At 36.4% G+C, this 18,650-nt stretch overlaps 1 pseudogene; it reads left to right on the forward strand.

Moving 5' to 3' along the window:
- Positions 1-326: 326 nt before the first annotated feature.
- On the forward strand, positions 327-527 carry LOC148120516 (Nuclear RNase P; annotated as a pseudogene).
- Positions 528-18,650: the final 18,123 nt, after the last annotated feature.

Consider the following 18,650-nt stretch of genomic DNA (forward strand, 5'->3'; position numbering starts at 1 on the left):
GTACTCGCTGTTAGAGACCGGGGCAACAGTCTCGTAGGGAGGCGGGCTTGATCGTGTTCAAAGACTGCCTTCCCTATTCTTAAAGAGCCACAGAGCTTTTGGAGGTGATTTTCGCCTAATTTTGTTAAGAGAGCTCAGTCTCTGGCTCTCACGTACAAAAAACTTTAATTTTTGATTGAGGAAGTAGCCGGCGGTGGTGGCGCACTCCTTTAATCCCAGCACTCGGGAGGCAGAGGCGGAAGCTGCATGGTGAGCAGCAACAGCGCTAAAGACCTAAAGACGGAGAGGGGCCAAACTCTGAACCGCGTTTCCATAGCAACATGGGCGGGCGGAGGAGGGGCCACGTACTAAGTGCTCGTCACTCCCCGGCCCCTGGGAAGGTCTGAGACTGGGGCCCCCCCACGGCCCTAACCGGGCCCTCCACGGGTGGGCGGATGCCCCCCCTCGCCGGAGCTTGAAAAAGGCTCACGGCCGGCGGTATGAGTTCTATGCCTGAGGTGAGGCAGGGTGCACAGTTCGGCGAGCCCACACACAGCCCGGGGCGGGGCCATGCCTTCGGGCCATGCGGAGCACGCCACAATGGGCCTCAGAGGTGGAGCTGCTGCTGCTGCCCCTCACAGCCAAGGTCGCCAAGAATTCAGTCAGATAAAAACATTTGTCGCCAAAAATTTAGTCAGATAAAAACATTTATCCCCCAAAAATTCACAACGTCCCTTTGTCAGCAGGAAGTAGTCAGATCGAATGCCGACGTCCATTTTCCCTCATAAACTTCAGGCAGAACTGGTTGTAATTATCATAATAAAGATGTGTCTACCTGGTTACCGTATCCTAGGTAACAAAGGCGGACCTTTTGCCTGAGGCAACGGGTGGAATAAAACAATGCTACCTAGAGGTTTTTTCATCTGAATAGGGGAGCTGAAGAGATGGCTCAGAGGTTAAGAGCACTGCCTGCTCTTCCAAAGGTCATGAGTTCTATTCCCAGTGACAACTGTTTTGGTGTTAGACAATAGAGGGGATTACCAGTGACAGCTTCCCCCAGAGAAAGGATTTCTCTTGCATTCTTTACACTTAATTTTTAATTCAAAATTTTGCTGGTACAGACAAACAAGATTTGCTTTTTGAAACAGAGACCTGCAAGTCTCTAAGTTCAAAACCAGCCTACTTCCAGTACTGATTGTGCTGAATTTTTACACTGAGAGTTTTTAATACTCTTAAATGTTAATTTGGGAGGAGAGTTTTGTTTATGTTTTTCTAGGAATGCTGACATACATCTGGGTGCCAGCGAGACTGACAAGAGAAGTAAAGAAGAAGATGACCCAGTGGATGCTGAGTGTCCTGCTGTGGAAGATTCGTGCGGAGGCAGCAGTGATGACCTTCTGAGCGGTGCCAAGAGCAGCTGTTTCACACCATCGACTTGAGCAACACTCTGTGCAACCTCTTATCTCTTAACAATTTTCTGACTGACTCTACTTTGCCTTTTCCTTCCTTGGGAATGGGTGGGAGCAGAGATATCCTTGGCATGCTGTGTCTAGGTGGAAGTGCTGTATGTCTTTGATTGGTGTGCTACCTGCTAGCCCAAGTGAGGTGGGGACCAGATTGGAAAATAGTTTTGCCTTATTGCTCTTATTAACAAGAGAAGAAGGAGATGTTGGGAGCCACCTGGAGGCACAGGTGGTCCTGCAGTTTGGAGGTAGCCACGTGGGGTTGAGCACCCTTGCCTGCTCCCTTGCTTGCACATGCTCAGACCAGCAGAATGGCATTAACCAATCAGGACAGCGTTCAAGCCTCTCCACCGTTTAAAAGCAGCTGCCTCGGGGCCCAAGGCTCTCTCTCTAAGCTTTCTCTCGTCCCTGCTCTATCTTCCCTTCCCCTTGGAGCAAGGGAATGCTCCAAATAAAGATGTGACCAGAGAAGGAATTCTCGTTTTTGGTGGCGTTCATTCCTGCTGGTCAGGATGGCCCCCCGCAAGAAACAATGAATAAATGGGGTCTACTGAAACTGAGAAGCTTCTGTAAAGCAAAGGACACTGTCAGTAAGACAAAAAGGCTGCCTTCTGACTGGGAGAAGATCTTCACCAACCCCTCATCAGACAAAGGTCTGATCTCCAAAATATACAAAGAACTCAGGAAACTAGACACTAAAACTCTAATTAACCCAATTAAAAAATGGGGTACTGAACTTAACAGAGAATTCACAACAGATGAACTTCGAATGGCCAGAAGACACTTAAGGTCATGCTCAACCTCCTTAGCGATCAGGGAAATGCAAATCAAAACCACTTTGAGATACCATCTTACACCTGTCAGAATAGCTAAACTCAAAAACACCAATGATAGCCTAGGCTGGAGAGGATGTGGAGTGAGGGGAACACTCATCCATTGTTGGTGGGAATGCAAACTTGTGCAGCCACTGTGGAAATCAGTGTGGCGGTTTCTCAGGAAACTGGGAGTCAACCTCCCTCAGGACCCAGCAATTCCACTCTTGGGAATATACCCAAGAGATGCCCTATCATACTACAAAAATATTTGTTCAACTATGTTCTTAGCTGCACTATTTGTAATAGCCAGAATCTGGAAACAACCTAGGTGCCCCTCAATAGAAGAATGGTTAAAGAAGGTGTGGAACATATATACATTAGAGTTTTACTCAGCGGTAAAAAAAAATGACATCTTGAATTTTGCATGCAAATGGATGGAAATAGAAAACGCTTTACTGAGTGAGGTAACCCAGACCCAAAAAGAGGAATATGGTATGTACTCACTCATAAGTGGTTTCTAGTCATAGTTAAAGGTCTTTGAGTCTAGAATTTGTGATCCTAGAGAAGCTAAATAAGAAGGTGAACCTGAAGAAAATCATATAGTTATCCTCCTGGATAGAGGAACTAGGCAAGGTTGCCAGGCAAACTTGGGTACATGGGGGGTGGGGGGTGGAAGTAAGGGAAGATGGTCAGGGAGAGAGGAGAGGGGGAGGATTGGGGATGGCTTGGCGGAATGGGAGGGGGGAGGGAGGAAGGATGGTTGTGGGAGCAGGGAGGTTTATATGTCAACTAAGGGAGCCATTTTAGGGTTTGCAAGAGACTTGAATCTGGAGGGGTTCCCAGTAAAAATTAAATAAAAAAATAAATATTTTGCTTCTCACCATAGATTCTTCATCTGGCAATGGATGGAATTGGAGACGGAGATCCACACTGGAACACTGGACTTAACTCCCTAGGTCCAAACGAGAAGCAAAAGGAAAGAAAACGTGAGCAAGGAAGGCAAGATCAGAGGGAAACTTCATTCGACGAGGGATGGCGATACAGAAGGAGACCAACATTGGAGCACTGGACTGAGTCCCCAAAGGTCCAAACGAGGAGCAGAAGGAGGAAGAACATGAAAAAGGAAATCAGAACTGCGAGGGTTGCGATCACCCACTGATACAAGGGGACTGATCTAATGAGAGTTCACCAAGGCCAGTTGTCTGGGACTGAGCGAGCATGTAATCCAGCCAGATTCTATGAAGGAGGCAGGATTCTCTGAATGTGGCTGGCCTGGACTCTTCCTGAAAAGCCATTGACAATGACACTGGGACTTGTTTCCTCTGCATATGCTGGATTTTTGGGATCCAGTCTGTTTGGATGCTCACCTTCCTGGACCTGGAGGGAGGGTGGAGGAGCTTGAACTACCCAGAGGGCGGGAGACCCTGACTGTTATTGGGGATGGAGAGGGAGGAGGGGAGGGAGTGGGGGGAGTGGGAGGGTGTTGGGAGGAGGGGCGGCAATGGAGATTTTTGTATTTTAATAAACTTTGAAAAAAAAAGATTTATAGATTAACTGCAATTTAAACAGTCCCTTAAAAACAAAATAGAAAAATGTGTGTGCACATGTGCACACTTCCTTCTCCTGAAACACAAAGGACTCTACTTGAAAAATGCATATGCTGTGAATATTAATCTAAACAAGAATATATTGTATGCCATTGCCTAATAACATGCTATCAGACTTAAGTTGCAGATAAGTTAGCTTAATTAAAAATTGAATATGGGACTTGTACATTATGCAAGTAAATTTTTAAATATTAACATATAAAAATAAAAACAAATCATGATACACAAACTTTAAGAGACAAAAGCTTAGAGTAGCTTATATGAGTGAATTAAGTTTATAATTTCATAAGTTTTAATATAGCAAATATTTTATTTTAGAGAGTCTCTAAAGACTTCTAAGGTAAATAATGGAATTTAGTGCCTAAACAATAGTTTCAAAATTGAAATTGAAAGTATGCAGAGAAATATTTAATAAGGAGTTGACAAAATCACCAGAAATATTATTAGAAACTCTAGTATTACTTTTATTTGGCTACCTAACTTCTGATATCTTTTTAATTATCCTTAAATACAGGTATTTAGAATGCAAGTAAAAATTATATTGGTTTAGGAACATGGCAGAAGTAAGATTTCCTCTAGTGTCCATGACATCATAAATCATAACTGGTTGGCTAGATTTACAGTATCAGGAAGGAATTATCTCCTATTCAGTGGGTCTTAAATCAAATGAGTGGTGGTTGGTTGTTCTGCTGATAAAAGTGCTCCATTGCACTTTAGTGTGTATCTTGAAAGTTTTCCATTGTTGTTGTTCCTAGGTTTACACCTAAATAAGTTTTTACTTGGTTTTTTTCCATAGGTGCTATGAGAGCTACTTCTCAGGAAGAGGGATTATGTATCAGTTCTAGTTAAGTTCTTCAAATTCTGTGTCTGAAGTATATCGTATCTTCAAAAATAAGTTCTTTCCTTCAGTTTCTGGGGCAAATACAAAGAAAATCACAATAATCAATACTATGTGAGTCATGTAGATTCTTCTGACCAGAGATTCAAAAAGAAGTTTTCCATTACTGGCTCTGAGGTTTCTTCCTATTCAAGACACTTGTACTTGTCTTTGCAACAGATGGAGACTATTGTGGAAATCTAAACTGGTCAAAATACAGGGAATGATGACCATGGAGGATTTTCCTGAAGTGACACATCTTCAATACAGCTACTGTACACAAACTTCAAAGAATGTCAAAAGCAAGAATATATAGACTGTAAGAGACATTGATCAAGACCTCTGCCATGAGATAGTGTTTGTAATGCATGCCAGGACAGAATAGTTGTCAAGAGAGGAAAATATAATCTATTCTGTATATGATTCCTGTGATAGAATGTCCAGTGGAATATTTTAATTGTAATTTAAAAAATACTAATCGAAATTTCTACTCCATCCCCTTCTCCCATTCCCTACACACACCCTCTCACCCCAACCCCTCTAAGCATAAAAAAATCGTTAAGGCACTTTGTTTTGTGGAAGGTCCAAGGCCCTCCCTACTACATCTACGCTGAGCAAGGTATACATGAATAGGATCACAAAAAGCCAGTACATGCAGTAGAGATAAATCCCAGTGGCCCCTCAGTCTTCCCCAGCTATACAATATCAACCACATTCAGAGGGACTATGTTTGTTCCTTTCCAGTCCAGCTGCAGTTGGTGAGCTCCCATTAGCTCAGGTAAACTGCTTCAGTAGATGAACCCTTCTTTGTCTTGACCTCTTTGCTCATTTTTTCATTCCTTCTACTCTTCGACTGGACCTTGGAAGCTCAATCCAGTGCTCTGATGTGGGATTCAACAACAGATGGAAATAGAGGCAGAGACCCAGTGGAATTTTTAAACAGTGGCTTACATGCTGTGGTCAGACTAGTTCAGCAATGCTTCTCTCCCAAAAGAAAGGCCAAGAACCCATTAGGTGATCAACGCAAAAGGCTAAAAGTCTCAGATAGTCTTCAGTTTACATTGGAATCCCAAATACCACTGAAGGAAGACCTCTGAAGACTGTGGATGAACTTGGCATCAAGAGTGAGGGAAGACAGGCAATAGGCAAAAGCATCTTTCTTCTTCCAAGCTCTTTTATATGGACTGATGCCAGACAGTGTAGCCATGATTTGGGTTGTGTCTTCTCAGCTCAAACAAAACACGAAAGAAAATCGTTCACAGATGGGCCCAGCAGCAGCATGGGATTTATTTGATCATACATACCTGTAATCATGTAACCTTGACAAACAAGATTAGCCATTTTGTGGGCACACCTGCATTTGTGAGTGTGTGTGTGTGTGTGTGTGTGTGTAATTAATTTTAAAAAGAAGTGATGAAGTTGAGAGGAAAGGAGCATAGGAGGAGACGTACTGGTAGGAATTGAGTGGATGTAAATGTTGTACTCAGGTAGATAAAGTTCAACAGTAAATAAAATGGATGTCAAAAAACTTTACAGATATGTGGAAGGAGAGTGAGGAACAGTATAAGGAATTGTTGGCAGGGAGAAAAGGAGAGGAGACATACCATTAAAATACCACCTCAAAAATAAAGACAAAAATTCATGTTGAAATATGAAAAAAAATACTTTGACACTTTGGTAATTTAACATTTGCGATGCAAACTTAATTGTGGCACTATTGAGATCATGGGAAAAAAGAAAATTAGAAGCAATTAAAAAGGTGCTTCAATTTGACAAGACACAAGAAATACCACCTACTATGGTTCTGATGAGCACACTCCTAATCTGTTTATGGTTAGCTATTATCATTTTAGTCTACAAATATGTTATGCACTTGCAGGTTAAATGTCATAATCAAAGTTGTCAACTTCACTTAGCGATCCTTAAATTAAAATTGACCGCCCCACTTATACCTTTTCAGATTAATATAGAATTAAACTAATGAGGAGAATCACATCATTCAAATATAAAGCAAGGATCAAAATATTTACTTATCATATTTAAATATATTCAAGGCATCAGAATGATAACTAAAATTTGTTTATATGTATAATGAGAAGCAATGAAAAACTTATCCTTCTGGAAGTTATTTTTTCCTATTCTGATATATTTCATGAAACTGGAATTTTATTAGCAGGTTTATTTTAAAAGATATATGCATTTTTCTGTATTTAAATATTTTATTTTACAAATGTCATACAATAAGTATTTTACTTCCACTCTTGCCTAATTCTCTGCAATCCCTCCTGCATTTTCCACAAATTTTTTTGATTTATGGACTTCTAAAATTATTCCTATAAATGTGATGCACATATGTTTACATATACAAGGCAGAGTATTCAGAAATATAGAGGAAGAGAACAGCCAACTGAGTTTGTCGTTGTCCATGTGTGTACATGGTTAGAACTGCAGCTTGATGTTGCGTAACCCCTATTAGGGCATCATCCCCTGGGAATACTTGCTATGCCTACTTCAGAAGTTAATTTAAGTGACTGTGGCCCTTCATTAGAGGTCAAAAGTTGAAATATCCCTATTCAGTTTAGTATTTAAGTTGATTGCCATTGTGTAGGAATTTTTAAGGTGACCACGCTCTTGAGTTCTTTGTGTATACAGCATGCTTGTAACTATCTCAACAGCTGTCTTGTCATCTTCCCTAACATCTTCCTGTCTTCTTTTGCCATGTTCCCTGAACTTTATCTGTTAAGTACTGAGATGTATATTTATCAGTTGGTGCTGGGAATCACAAAGCTAGTAGTTCTTAGTATTGTTACCAATTGTGGTTTTCTATTATAGTAAACTCCTCTGCTCAAGAATTTTCTTTGATGGAAGAAGGGAGAGCTGGGTGTGACCCCATGAAATCTCCTTGTTGCCAGTCTCTCTGAGTCTGTGGAACTGTACCATAGTTATACTTTATTTTACAGTTAATATCGACCTATGAGTGAATAAATACCATATTTGTCTTCACGGGGCTCGGTTACCTCACTCAGGATGGCTTTCTTTTTTGAGTTCTATCAGTTTGGTTTAAAATTTTCTGGTGTTTTTTGTTGTTGCTGTTTTGTTTTTTTTACAAAAGCAGGATTTAAAATGGAGTTCAAACCAAAATGTTGTTTGTGTTCAGTGCATTCTGTATACAGTATTGTTGTTTCTTTTGTACAAACAGTAATTTTTTATTTATTTATTTTTGCTCTAATTACACAGGTATCCTTGCTTTTAATAACTGGATGACATGACATTATGTAACTATACCACATTTTCTTTATCTGTTCTTGAGTAGAGGGATATCTATGTTGTTTCCAGGTTCTGGCTATTACAAACCTGCTTTGAACATAGCTCAGCAAGTGACCCTGTGGTATGATTGAGCTTCCTTTGGGTATATGCCCAATAGAGGTATAGCTTATGATTCTTAGTTTTCTGGGGGAACTGTTACACTGACTTCCAAAGTGTCTGTACAACTTTGCATTCCCAAAGAGGAGTGTTCTTGCTTCATACCCTCTCTATCATGAGTTGTTGCTCATGTTTTTGATCTTAGCCATTCAGACAGATATAAGAGGGAATCTCAGATATTGAACATCATAAGTGTTTCTTGGCCATTTGAGATTCTTATGTTGAGAATTCTCTGTTCATATCTATATACTATTTTTAATTGAATTATGTGGTTTGTTAGTATCTAGGTTCTTGAGTTCTTTACATAAATTTTTAAAATAAATCCCTGTCAGATATGGGTTTGGAGAAGGTTATTTCCCATTCCGTAGGTTACCATTTTGTCCCATTAAACAGTGCCATTTGAATTTAAGAAACTTTTCAATTTCATAATGTCCCAATTATTAATTTTCAAAAGCATAATTAAATGTGATGTTGTTCCGATTATCTCTTGTGGCAATGAGTTCAACATTGGAGATGTTTTCTCACTTTCTCTTTTATTAGATTCAAGGTATCTGGATTTGTGTTTAGGTCTTTGATCCACATTGACTTGAGTTTTGTGAAGGGTAGGTAATAGATATGAATCAATTTGCTTTCATGTACAAACCAACATCGAATTAGACCAGCACAATTTGTTGAAGATACTTTTCTTATTTTACTGTAAAAGTTTGACTTTTTTGTCAAAAATTAGGTGACCGTAGATGTATGGGTTTACATCTAAGTCTTTGACTCAATTCCATTAATTCCCGTGTCTGTGTTTATGCTAATACCATGAGGTTTTTTATTACTATAGCTCTGTGGTAGAGCTTAAAATAAGGGATAGTGATACCTCCAAATGTTCTTTTATTGTACATGATTGTTCTAGACATCCTGGATTTTTGTTTTTCCATATGAATTTGAGTATTGATCTTTCAAGATCAATAAAGAATCTTGTTGGGATTTTAATGAGTATTGCAGTGAATCTGTAGAGTGCTTTTGATAAGATGGCCTTTTTCACTTTGTTAATCCTAATTATAAATGAGCTTGGGAGATATTTATATTTTCCAATATCTTCTTCTATTTCTTTCTTCAAAGATTTAAGTTCTTGAAATCCAGGTCTTTCATTTGCTTGGTTATAGTTACTCCACGATATTTTATGTTATTTGTGGCTGTTGTGAAGGGTGTTGATTCTCTTATTTCTCAGTCCACTTATCATTTGTATATAGGATAACTGGTGGCTTGTTTTCAGTTCATCTTGTATCCAGTCTTTAGATTAAAGGAGTTTGTCAGCTGTAGAAGTTCCCTGTTAGAATTTTTGGGGACACTATGTATATTATCTTATTGTCTATAAATAATGTTACTTTGATGTCTTCCTACTTGATTACATCTCCTTAATCTCCTTTAGTGGTCTTCTAGAACTTAAGGTGCTATATTGAAAATATATGGAAAAAGTGGACAACTTTGTCTTGTTCATTATTTTAATGGAAGTGTTTTGAGTTTCTCTCCATTTAGTTTGATGTTGGAAATCAGTTTGCTGTATATTGCTTTTAGTATGTTTAGATGTGTCTCTTGTATCCTTGATCTTTCCAAGACTTTTATTATGAAAGGTTGTTGTATTTTTTTTCAAAGGCTTTCTCAACATCTAAGGACATGATCATATGTTTCTTTTTTCTTAAAGTTTGTTTATATGGTGCATTACATTGACAGATTTTTGTATGTTGAACCATTGCTGCATCTCTGGGACGAAGCATATTTGGTCATGGCTGCATGATGTTTTGATGTGATATTGTATTTGGTTTGCCAGTATTGTATTGAGTTTTAACATCAATGTTCATGAGTGAAATTGGTCTGCAATTCTCTTTCTTTGTTGGGTCTTTTTGTGGTTTGGGTATCAGGGTGACTCTGGCCTTCTAAAGAATTGGAAAGTGTTCCTTTTCTTTCTATTGTGTCAAGTAACTTGATGAGTATTAATACTAGCTCTTCTTTGAGAGTCTGGTAGAATTCTGCTTTAAAGCCATTTTGCTCTGGGCTTATTTTTTTTAGGTTTTCCATTGTTTCTGTTGTTGAAATCTGAAAGTACTTTAAATTTGTATTTATTTCATTACTAAGGATGTTAGCCTTTGTTCATATTCATACTTCAATTTGGAATTGAGTCATTTAATTTTTTAACACCAAATGTATATGTATCTCCTTTTTATTTTATGTGTATATCTTTGATAATTATTTTTAAAATAGCACTATTTAATATGCCATTCCCTCAGATTAAGATAGCTTAGATTCATGAAAAGAGAAATTTTCTTTCGTTACAATATACGAAGCCACGTTTGGAGAAGAGAAAGAAAGATATGATCTATTTCTAAGAAAAAATACAAAGCATAATATAATTTCAAATATAAGAATAAAATATTGTGAAAATTGTTTAATAATAAAAAGAAAACTGCATAAATGAAATACATAATTTAAGATTCAGTGCCTTAAAAGGATAGTGTGTTTGTGTGTTTTAAATTAAGTCTACACTGGGGAGGAGGCTCAGTATGTGAGAGTAGTTGCAGGGACTGCATGAGGACTTAAGACCAAATCTAAGAACCCACGTACAAATGCCAGTGTTGTCACATACATCTTTAAATCAAGCAATTAAGAAAATAGAAAAAGGAAGATACCTGGGAATTTCTACAGTCTTGGATGAATGAGTAAACCCTGCCTTCAGAATTTTGGGGAGTGATAAACGGAAAACCCCTGTATCCTTTTCTTGCCAGCCTATAAGCACAACAGTCACTGCCTGACCCACACATCTGTACTGGTATGGATCTTGGTTTATTGACACAAATTTCAAGTCAATTTTGTTATACTGTGTATTTGTATATTTCTGCTCTTGATTAATGTATTGTGTTTGTGTAGCTCATTTAAAAATGTAATTTATAATTAAGCAATATAGGTTAATAGCTAATCATCTATAATGGTCAAACTTGCAGTCATGTTAGTTAGGTTTTCTATATATAGAGAGACATATTTCAGTTGGGTATTCTTCAAGTCTTTCAGAGACCTTCAGAATATGGCATGTAAAATGTTTTAATAACTTAGTTTTTCATTACAATAAAACACATCTGCTCCTGGCAACAGCAATTACTTCAAGAGGAAGATGTGCATCGAAGAGGCTACTTACAGTGTTTGCTAGCCATTTGGGCAAAAAAAAACTCCTCTTGCCTGGACTGTTTGCTGACTAGCCATGCAGGATCTGCATAGAAATGACTGTTAAACATGCCAAAAGGTGAAATGATCCTTTGGGGTTCCTGCTTCAAGATTCGCCAGATGTTCTGCAGGACACAGAAGAAAGTTACTGACAAACTGCCAATATAGGTAGAACTGTCTTTGAAATTTCCTGCTTCATGTAAATGTCTGCTACAGGCCTGTGGGCTGAAGATGGATGCCCAACAATACAGAAGAACTTTGGTTGACTGTTCAGACAGTGAGATGTCTCTGTCAATTGTAGAGTTTTGAAAGTTGTTTACAATGACTTCCTGTTGACTTAGGTAATATTTTATCCTTCTGGAGTCTTTGATGGAGTTAAAGAATTTATAGTTATAATTATAGTTTTCTTTATTATAATAAAAGATAAAACAGATATCAATATTATAACTGTAATTCTTGCTTGATAATTGTTTTGTTATATGTAATTTTACTATGTTAAAATTAAAACTTTCCTTTTTATTTAAGCAGAAAAGAGGAGGTGATGTGGAATTCACCTCTGTATGCTGTAAATATCATTGGTTAATAAAGGAACTGCTTTTGGCCTATAGCAGAGCTATAGGGGAACAGAGCTAGGCAGTAAAAACTAAACTGAATTTTGGGAGAAAGATGAGTGGAATCAGAGATAATGCATGGAGCTGCTGCCAGAGACAGACATGGAAACAGTTAAATTAAGATAAGAAACTAGAGCTAATGGGCCAAGCAGTGATCTAAATAATTTAGTTTCTGTGTGGTTATTTTCGGTCTGAGCTGCCAAGCAGCCAGGAAGAAGCAAGTGATCCTCCTTCAACAAGTGGTGACTGTCATACTTTATTATTTATATAAATAAAATCGTTTTAATGCTCAGGAAGTAGTAAAGAAAGTAATTATGTTTTCATAACTTGTATTTTTACACATTCTGGTTCTTTGCTCATTATTCCTGAGACTAAAGTGTCTAGTTTGTCATTTTTACATATTTCTCTTCCATCAGCAAACCAAACAACTATTTTTAATTTCAGGTTTTTAAGTAAACATACAGTATGGTGGGTACATTATGGCATTTCAAAAACATAGTTTTATGAGAGTTTCTTATAACATGAAATAACAGACATTGTTTTAAAAACTTGTTTCCTACACAATCCGGAATCCCTCAGGGTCATGGCATCATAATGTCTCAGCTATCTGAGTTACATGAACAAAATCTAAGACTTGCCATAAAATTTCCCTGCATGGATTCAACAGTCCTATTTGTCTCTGTTTGAGAAAATAAATACTAATGTGTTTCATATTTTCACTATCATTTTCCGTGAATGATGATGAATGCTTTATTAGCATTGTTTTTGTCCAAGCTTGTATTTAGCCTCACCAGTATCTCATGTTGACTCTGCCAATTTGAATGTTTTTGTAGGCACAGAGCAGGTAACAGGCAGAATGATTAAACTTGTTCAAGTAGCATTTACATTTGTGTAATGAAGCAGCATAATCTAGATAAATGACCTTCCTATGACATTTTAATAATCCAGGCAGATAGTGAAAACAGGCCAAAGAAACAGGTAAACCCTCCATTGCAGCAAAATGCAAGCAGGAAGGAAAACAATATGAATTTCAAAATAGAAGATGACTGCTTATATAGAATTGTATCTATTTAGAATAAAATGAGTTTGAATTAGTAATGATGCTGAATCATTTCAAACAGTTACCATAGCTTTTATTCCCTGCCAAACCTACAGTTCACCTCATAATGTTTTATATTTTGGTTATATTCATCTGATTCTCTCTATAATACAAATATCTGAGCAGGGTTACTATTTTGTAGTATTGCTTCTGCAATTGCTTACTCATTTCCAATATGTTTTAAGCAAGTATAGTAATTAATATTAATTTTTAAATTAGGTATAATTACAATATTCCTATCTTCCTTTCCTCCCTCAAAACCCTACAATATATCATGCCCTACTCTCCTTTAAATTGGTGATTTATTTCACTAATTATCATTGCACACACATATGTATATAAATATATATTACTAAATATAACCTTTCCAGGCTCTTAATGTTATATGTATGTATAATTTCAGAGAAGACTGTTTGGCTCTGGATGACCAATTGTTGTTATCTTTTCTGGAGAAAAGTACTTCTCCTGTTTTTGCCTTTTCAAGTTGCCTATAGCTCTTTATGTGCACTTGAGGCCCCCTGAACTTTTCCATGTTCACCTTGGCATGTCCAGTGGTGGTGTTCTTGTTCAATTCACATCTGCACAGTCACGTTGATAGACCATGTTTAAGTAATATCTTTTAAAGATCAGTGTGTGGACCATATGAGAATACATAATTAGAATCTGCTAATGTGAGTGAACTAGGTAAGGCAGTAGTTTTAAGAAATTACAAAATAATCTCATTTTTCACTGACAAAAAGAGCACATAGAAAATTTTGTGTTCTTATCGTTGAGTTTAGTTTTTCTCTTAAAATTCTAATTAGACTGCTTTGGTTAAAGTGTCCTTGTTCCTGGTGTAATTATAAATGCCCATAAGAGATCCTTTATAGCTATATAAATGCCAACTCAGCTTGATATGACAAGAAGAAACTCCCAAGCAATAAATGAGTTTTTATCCATTCATTATTTCTCAAGTATTGAAGTTACAAAACTGATCATACCCAAGGGAATTAGAGTCCTGGAAATAAAAAGGGCAAACACATAGGTTAATGAGAGTTAAAGCGCAGATGTCAGGTAAATGTTGTAGAGTAACATGTAACTGAGAACCTACTGCTGATAGAAGAATTTAGCAGCATAATTGAAAAATTCACAGAAAACAAATTAGCATGTGCCAAATACAGAAAGCATAAGGGATCATTACTTTTCACATGTAATTCTCTAAAATCTCATTTGTTAATACCTGGCTCATCACACTACTCTTGTTTTTCACTCTGAAAATCTTCTTCAGTCAAAAACATGAATGAACTACATAACATGGTTGGCACAGATATCTAATCCTCTCAATGATACAGTGTATTGTGCTCAGGCTCCCTTTAAAATTAATACATAAGAGACTCTCATAGAAGGAAACGAACTATGAAGGAAAGAGAAACTCCACACAGATCGAGCATGAGATGCACAGTGACCTAGACATTGCTATATCTCTGCTGATAATTCTTCACACCAAGAACTCAAGTTTTAGTACTTGGAACTCACAGCTTTGTCATTCAATTTGATTATCCTTGCATAGGATAACAAATAAATGGTTATTGCCCTTCACAAAAGACCTCCAACCAAAGATCAACAGTATAATCCTGCTCATTCTACCAAAGACATAAATGAGCATTCAAGTCTCTTGGGTTCTTCATTCCAAATATTATGTCCTTCCTTTTACTCCATCTTTCTTTCTACATCCTATTATCAGGACCCACTAAAGGTGCCACTGCAGGAAATGTGAATTCATCATTATTGTCAACATGTATTTCAGGGTGCTACTTGATTGAAGAAACAAAGTTAAGGTCATTTAGAGATACACATCAGAAAAACAAAAAGGCAGGCAAAATTGTAAGAATATCATTAATTTCTCAGTTTGTTTCTACCTACGCCTAAATGTTCTGTTCTCTAACTTTAAACGCAAAGAAGTATGATCAATTTAGATAGAGTTATGTATAAGGAGATGTACACTGTGACCTGTAATAATACAAGACAGTTGTCTGCAAAGGTGGAAAAGGTCTAAAATCTATCTGATCAGTAAGGAGGCAGAGGAAGAAAGATTGTGAGTTCAAGGACAATTTGCTCTATACTGTTATCAACACCCCACCTCCAAAGGCTGCAGATAAAGTTTATTGGCAGGTTGCTTTCCTAGCTTCTATGAACCTTAGTTCATTCCCTATCACAAAAACCAATGAATCAAATAAAAAAAAAACAGGTCACAGTAGGAAATAAAATTTTTCATTTGAATATTTTAATTTAAAATACAACTTGTTTTATTCAAATGTTTACACCTCATTTTTATAAGGTGACACATGTATCATTTATGTGCGCTATTTATAATTTCTCATCTACTGGAGAAAGTTTGGAAGAGTATTATTTATTTAGAGCCTGTTATTAACACTTTACTATAAATATGAATCATTAAATTTACACAGAATTTAAATCAGAGAATTTTTGTGCTTTGTTCTAGAAAGCATAACAACATGGTTGATGAGCAAAGGCAACATATTTTGTATTTACATTAGTTTCTAGGTCATAAATTTTAGTATTAGTATAATATAAATAGTTGAAGTTCACAGAAGATATAACTATTGACTCTTACTCTTAAGAAAATGTCTAGATTGTCAAAATAATGTTAAGAATAATGTGCCTAAGATAAGAAATATTTCAACTTTGTAGACAGTCTTTCCCAGAAATAGGGTTCACAGTATGAAAGAAAAACACCTTCTGTGACTAATTTTTCATGGGTACTAAACTAGAGTAAGTGATGCCCAGATAACTGATAAAGCATTATTTTACATTATGTTTGACATACATTTCTACAATATACGGTGATCTGAATCATGATTAATGAAGGGAAGATCTATTTTCAGTGGCCATAGAAAGATAGTATTATATTTGCTGAGTAATAGTTTTCCTGCCTTTGTGTGTCACAATATTAGGGTTTGGTTTTAGGTTTTGACACTTAACAGCACACTTCTGGGACCTCAGTTTACAAGTACTTTGAAATTTGACTGAAGTTTGTTTATCATGATTCATCTTGCCGAAAGCCTACGGAGGGAACTTTTAGCCTAAGCTGTGGTGAGTTCTAATCAACCCTCTATCTATTACATGCTGTATCAATACATCTATTGAATTATCTATTTGTCATTTATCAATCACCTGTTGTTATCTATTCTCTATCAATCTCTCTTTTTGAAAACCTATCTTTATAATTTCTTTGCTACTCTATATCTATGGTAAATGATATTTCCAGCTCATGTACTTTTGTGTTATATAATTCTTTCACTGTAATATTGTAGTGTATTCACACACTCAAGCATCTTCCAGGAAAACACTGAACTGAAAGTAATAATATATACCCAAAGACGCTGGTGCAGATTTTTGAAAACCCTATGCATGCTGCCTCAGTCTCTGTGAGTTCATATGAAATTTTATCATGTTGATTTAGAGGGCCTTGGTTTCTTGGTGTCCTTGATCCCCTCTTTGTTACACCCTTTCTGCATTCTGTTCCACGGAGTAATTTGAGCTCTGAGGGTAGGGATTTGACTACATATACATTCCATTTAGGACTGAATGTTCCAAGGTCTCTAACTTTCTGCATAATGTCTGGCTTGGGTCCCTGTATTTGTTCTCAACTGCTTCAGGAGGATGCTTCTCTGACGATGGCTGAGCAAGGCACTGATCTATGAGTATAGTAGAATATCATAAGGAGATATATTATCAGGGTTTTTGTTTGTTTTTAGACCAGTAGTATTTTATTTTAACCTATGTTCAAGGGCTACCTAGTATCTGATTCTTAAGAGAATTTTAGTGTTTCCACTGATTTTTAGAAACAATTTTAGGAAAAGTACAAGAAACTCATCTTTTAAGTTGTATTTTTTCTCTATGCAGTCCATCTCACTATGGGATATTGATGAGTTCAGTGCCTTTGGCATTCAGGTCATAGGGTATCATGTAACTATTCTTTAAGTAGATGTTCAGATGACCAAGGCATTATATATAATGATGTGACTTTAAAATATCAGTTTTACATCCAACACCATTATGAAATGTACTTAATCAGTAACATTGCAGTTGCTGGCATAATTCTTTGTAATGTAGCTAAAGTTTTCTGATTTACAAGTGATTACAAAACCCTTTTATATTTCACACCTAGATCAGTGTTAAACTAAACTTGTTGCTAAATTAGTGCTGTTGGTGTAATAATGCATAATAAGTAATGATAAATTATCACTTCACAGATAAGAATATGATACTTGTTAGCAATTCCATTTTGTGAAAAATGCCATTTTTTTAAACGATGAATAATATAATGTGTTTTAGGTTCATCCTAAATGTTGCAAATACATCAGTTTTCTGAACTTCCGAAGAAAGGTGAGAGATATTAGTTCCTACCGACATAAAGTTAATGAATCCTGTCACACAATCAGCTTCTGGAACTTTATTCTAAAAGACATCTGTTTACAGTCCATTCTATTATTGGCTTCCTTTGTAAGAGTGACCTCATTGTGTTATGTCACACGGAGTCTAGAGACCTTAGAGGTATGTTCTGTACTGAATCCATGTTAACCTTAGGAATGAGAACCCATAGATTTTGTTAATAACATTTAGTGGTACTGCAAACTGTCACACCTCTCTGGATAGGCCTATTGCCCTAGCTTATTTCTCAAGTTTTGGTAATACTTAAGATTATATATGTGCGTAAAAATGTATTATATGTGTTATGTATATATTATGTATTGTATATTATGTATTCTACATATATATTAAGTTCAATCATTCTTCAGACCCTGAGAAAATAAAATGAAACTATAAACAAATTAAAATTATCAAAGGCACATTGCAGTTTCAAATTTTTTTAAGATTTTATTTATTACAAACAATATGCCTGAGTTCCATTATGCTCCACAATTACTTATAATGAAAGAACACATACTTTAGCTGTGATGATTGCCCAGTGGTTAAAATATATTGATATTTTTTAGAGGACCTAAGTTCAGTTCAGGTCCCAGAACCCACATCATGCAGTTCACATTTTCCTGTAATTTCACCTTCATAGACTCTGATACCTTCTTCTGGACAATGTAGTACCAACAAAAGTAACATATACTCAGGCAAACACAAATAAGTGCAATAAAAATAATATAATACTTAAAAATTAAAATGAAAGACACACATATTAAAATTACAGCAGAGATTACTCTTTGCTATGAAAATTACTATGAAAGAATGTAAGATTAGTCAATATTCAAAAATCTAATTGTTTTGTGACTGTTTAAATGACTGGTGAAAATAAAATGCTCTTAAATACTCTGTCAAACAATAGCTTCCATGGGTGGGTATAACTTATTATCAACTATGGTAGATGTTTACAATATCGACCCTTCAGTGACACTTATATACTCTGTTCAAACAATTTAAAAATTAAATCATGTTTCTGCAAACATTTTAAAATGTCTACAGAGCATACTAATGCAGATAAGTTACGGGAGTACATTGCTTTAAATATCCAACTGCAAGGCAACTTGGCTTTCAATGTTAATTAAAAATGTATACA

The sequence above is a fragment of the Myodes glareolus genome, chromosome 11 (assembly GCF_982192425.1).
Source record: "Myodes glareolus chromosome 11, mMyoGla1.1, whole genome shotgun sequence".
In the NCBI taxonomy this organism is placed as follows: Eukaryota; Metazoa; Chordata; class Mammalia; order Rodentia; family Cricetidae; genus Myodes; species Myodes glareolus.